We start from the raw sequence: 5,000 nt of genomic DNA, 5'->3' as shown, positions 1-5,000 counted from the left end.
ACCAACACCCACACATGTCCTATACAACGGTGCACCCAACATCACAATAGTACCTCCTGTCACAGCGCACAAACAATGACATGAGTCAAAGACACAGGTCTCACACAAGCATAGAATTGGAGCGCCGCCTCTAATAAGCCAAAGGTGCATCCTGACGTGACAAATCTGATCATGTCACAAGCATTCACTTACTATAATCACTATCAACGAACCTGCCGCCCCCGCCCCCCCCCCCTACACCTTTCCTTACAACAACGTGTAACCTAACCTAACCTAACCTAACCTATGTTGTACCTTAACCTAACCTATGTTGTACCTTAACCTAACCTATGTTGTACCTTAACCTAACCTATGTTGTACCTTAACCTAACCTATGTTGTACCTTAACCTAACCTATGTTGTACCTTAACCTAACCTATGTTGTACCTTAACCTAACCTATGTTGTACCTTAACCTAACCTATGTTGTACCTTAACCTAACCTATGTTGTACCTTAACCTAACCTATGTTGTACCTTAACCTAACCCATGTTGTACCTTAACCTAACCCATGTTGTACCTTAACCTAACCCATGTTGTACCTTAACCTAACCCATGTTGTACCTTAACCTAACCCATGTTGTACCTTAACCTAACCCATGTTGTACCTTAACCTAACCCATGTTGTACCTTAACCTAACCCATGTTGTACCTTAACCTAACCCATGTTGTACCTTAACCTAACCCATGTTGTACCTTAACCTAACCCATGTTGTACCTTAACCTAACCCATGTTGTGCCTTAACCTAACCCATGTTGTGCCTTAACCTAACCCATGTTGTGCCTTAACCTAACCCATGTTGTGCCTTAACCTAACCCATGTTGTGCCTTAACCTAACCCACGTTGTGCCTTAACCTAACCCACGTTGTGCCTTAACCTAACCCACGTTGTGCCTTAACCTAACCCATGTTGTGCCTTAACCTAACCCATGTTGTGCCTTAACCTAACCCATGTTGTGCCTTAACCTAACCCATGTTGTGCCTTAACCTAACCCATGTTGTGCCTTAACCTAACCCATGTTGTGCCTTAACCTAACCCATGTTGTGCCTTAACCTAACCCATGTTGTGCCTTAACCTAACCCACGTTGTGCCTTAACCTAACCCACGTTGTGCCTTAACCTAACCCACGTTGTGCCTTAACCTAACCCATGTTGTGCCTTAACCTAACCCATGTTGTGCCTTAACCTAACCCACGTTGTGCCTTAACCTAACCCACGTTGTGCCTTAACCTAACCCACGTTGTGCCTTAACCTAACCCACGTTGTGCCTTAACCTAACCCACGTTGTGCCTTAACCTAACCCACGTTGTGCCTTAACCTAACCCACGTTGTGCCTTAACCTAACCCACGTTGTGCCTTAACCTAACCCACGTTGTCCCCTAAAGTAACCCACGTTGTCCCCTAACGTAACCCACGTTGTCCCCTAACGTAACCCATGTTGTCGCCTAAACCTGCTCTGTAATTGTTATACGACTCGTTCAATTAGTGTAGTGTTGCCCACCCGCAACCCTCGCAATATAGTTCGCTACTCGCACTGCCCGCTCCCCTGTGTATCGCTTCATGTTAAACACCTTGCAAGTCTTGCTGACTTTCCACATGCTCCTGCTGTACACTGTAATGTGGATGGCAGCAGGACGTACATGCCGCCCCTCCCCACGTCCCCACCTTGCCCCCCTGCCTTCGCAAGCTGGTTGGTGAGAAGTTTGCATGTTCAATGCCCTTCGCATGCGACGTACTCAGGCTACGTTGTGGTGCGGCCTGTGTCAACCGTCCGCTAATGTCGTACGCGTAAACCACAATCTGTACTGCACATTCGTCCTTATGTACCGAATGATACATCGTGGCACATGTGTGACCGTACAACGACTGCGCCCAAAAACGGCGGACCATACAGTGCAAATATTGTGCACGCAGCTACGTGTCGTCTCCCTATGAGAGCTGGATTGCAGTGTGGTACGCCATAGAGACGTGTGGGAGGAACGGACGCCGTGGATGGCGATCAGCATGAGCTGTCTGTTGATGTATTCGGACCTAGTCGTCTCTCCTCACACACCGTGATGGCATGGTGCACCGCGTTCCATATCTGCGACATGCTACAGAGGCCGGTTGACAGTCGTTCGAGCAATGGACATCGCATACGTACGGGGGCCACCTTCCACGTATTGTCTAGGCGTGCACATTTTGTTGCGTGTATGTGGGCAGACGTAGTGTGGCGTGACACCTGACACAGGCATGCAATAATCGTTGAAGTTGCAAATGGCGATGGACGCCTGCGTTTTCTGGTGAAGTTACGCAAATGAACAAATGGTAACCTGTTGTGGTGCGGTTGTTCTCGCTAGGGGTGAATCGGTGATGGCGACGATAGGTTGAGGTACGAACCGGTTGTTCCAGCGATACCCACCATGCCGACGAAACTGAACGGCATCTGGGTGTGAAGCGATACGCGGCGGTGGCTGGGTGGGACCGTCCCCGGCCGGTGAGGGGGCGCCTCCCGGCGTGCTGGCCGCGCGGTGCGTGGGCGCACGCGCTACAGCCGGCTGGTGGGGGCGGCCAGTGGCAGGCGCGCCGGCCGACGGACGCGGCAGGCGTCGCAGCTGCGCGCCGGCGCACCCTGCGCGCGGCGCCGTGCGGCCAAAGTAGGTCCTCGCGGGCCCGGTGCGAAGCGCGGTGGACATCTTCAGTGTGCTGGTCCGATTGAGGACTGTGTGCGTTGAGGATGCGCCGCCGCCCGGCGCTCGGCGCCGCGACGCCGTCTGCTGCTCGGTCGCCCCAGCGGTTCTCGCTGGTGGTTTGTATCGCAGCTGTGCGGATGTGTTGGCGCGTGCGCTGTGCTGGGAGAGTTCGCTTCGGCACCCAAGTGGGGCTTTTGTCCTTCTGTGGCGCTGGCGTTGGAGCTGCCGGTCACCGTAGGTGGCGCGTGTTGTCTCCCGCCGGCAATGCCACGACAGCACGCTCCCGGGCCTCTGTCGGCAGCGGCAAGCTCAGTTGGGAGCACGGGTGGTCGCACCGAAAGCGTCTACTCGCCTAACTCCGGGCGATTGCGCCTCTCTCGAACCCGACCAAGTACTTGGGACGGCGCTGCGCGCCGCCGGGACCTGAGAGGGTTTCGAGGTGTATTGTGCAGGGGAGCTCAGCCTCCTCCTGTTTGCAGAATGATTGAGCGGACGCTTGCGTGTTCGCGCGGGCCCCCGGGACACACTCCCGGGCGGCCGGCTGCTCAGCTCTAGTTGACGCAGCTCCCTGGTTGATCCTGCCAGTAGTCATATGCTTGTCTCAAAGATTAAGCCATGCATGTCTCAGTACAAGCCGCATTAAGGTGAAACCGCGAATGGCTCATTAAATCAGTTATGGTTCCTTAGATCGTACCCACGTTACTTGGATAACTGTGGTAATTCTAGAGCTAATACATGCAAACAGAGTCCCGACCAGAGATGGAAGGGACGCTTTTATTAGATCAAAACCAATCGGTCGGCTCGTCCGGTCCGTTTGCCTTGGTGACTCTGAATAACTTTGGGCTGATCGCACGGTCCTCGTACCGGCGACGCATCTTTCAAATGTCTGCCTTATCAACTGTCGATGGTAGGTTCTGCGCCTACCATGGTTGTAACGGGTAACGGGGAATCAGGGTTCGATTCCGGAGAGGGAGCCTGAGAAACGGCTACCACATCCAAGGAAGGCAGCAGGCGCGCAAATTACCCACTCCCGGCACGGGGAGGTAGTGACGAAAAATAACGATACGGGACTCATCCGAGGCCCCGTAATCGGAATGAGTACACTTTAAATCCTTTAACGAGTATCTATTGGAGGGCAAGTCTGGTGCCAGCAGCCGCGGTAATTCCAGCTCCAATAGCGTATATTAAAGTTGTTGCGGTTAAAAAGCTCGTAGTTGGATTTGTGTCCCACGCTGTTGGTTCACCGCCCGTCGGTGTTTAACTGGCATGTATCGTGGGACGTCCTGCCGGTGGGGCGAGCCGAAGGCGTGCGACCGCCTCGTGCGTGCTCGTGCGTCCGGAGGCGGACCCCGTTGAAATCCTACCAGGGTGCTCTTTATTGAGTGTCTCGGTGGGCCGGCACGTTTACTTTGAACAAATTAGAGTGCTTAAAGCAGGCAAGCCCGCCTGAATACTGTGTGCATGGAATAATGGAATAGGACCTCGGTTCTATTTTGTTGGTTTTCGGAACCCGAGGTAATGATTAATAGGGACAGGCGGGGGCATTCGTATTGCGACGTTAGAGGTGAAATTCTTGGATCGTCGCAAGACGAACAGAAGCGAAAGCATTTGCCAAGTATGTTTTCATTAATCAAGAACGAAAGTTAGAGGTTCGAAGGCGATCAGATACCGCCCTAGTTCTAACCATAAACGATGCCAGCCAGCGATCCGCCGCAGTTCCTCCGATGACTCGGCGGGCAGCCTCCGGGAAACCAAAGCTTTTGGGTTCCGGGGGAAGTATGGTTGCAAAGCTGAAACTTAAAGGAATTGACGGAAGGGCACCACCAGGAGTGGAGCCTGCGGCTTAATTTGACTCAACACGGGAAACCTCACCAGGCCCGGACACCGGAAGGATTGACAGATTGATAGCTCTTTCTTGATTCGGTGGGTGGTGGTGCATGGCCGTTCTTAGTTGGTGGAGCGATTTGTCTGGTTAATTCCGATAACGAACGAGACTCTAGCCTGCTAACTAGTCGCGTGACATCCTTCGTGCTGTCAGCGATTACTTTTCTTCTTAGAGGGACAGGCGGCTTCTAGCCGCACGAGATTGAGCAATAACAGGTCTGTGATGCCCTTAGATGTTCTGGGCCGCACGCGCGCTACACTGAAGGAATCAGCGTGTCTTCCTAGGCCGAAAGGTCGGGGTAACCCGCTGAACCTCCTTCGTGCTAGGGATTGGGGCTTGCAATTGTTCCCCATGAACGAGGAATTCCCAGTAAGCGCGAGTCATAAGCTCGCGTTGATTACGTCC

At 53.1% G+C, this 5,000-nt stretch overlaps 1 non-coding gene across 1 annotated transcript in view; it reads left to right on the top strand.

Moving 5' to 3' along the window:
* The first annotated feature begins 3,275 nt into the window (after positions 1–3,275).
* Positions 3,276–5,000, top strand: part of LOC124727040 — a 1,909-nt gene continuing 184 nt past the window's right edge. The window contains exon 1 of the ribosomal RNA XR_007006895.1: positions 3,276–5,000. This exon is cut by the window's right edge and continues 184 nt beyond it. This is a non-coding gene — a ribosomal RNA (small subunit ribosomal RNA).

The sequence above is a fragment of the Schistocerca piceifrons genome, unplaced genomic scaffold, assembly GCF_021461385.2.
Source record: "Schistocerca piceifrons isolate TAMUIC-IGC-003096 unplaced genomic scaffold, iqSchPice1.1 HiC_scaffold_1076, whole genome shotgun sequence".
Taxonomy (NCBI): Eukaryota; Metazoa; Arthropoda; class Insecta; order Orthoptera; family Acrididae; genus Schistocerca; species Schistocerca piceifrons.
The sequence above is the reverse complement of the archived record's forward strand: the minus strand, read 5'-3'. Positions and strand labels throughout refer to the sequence as shown.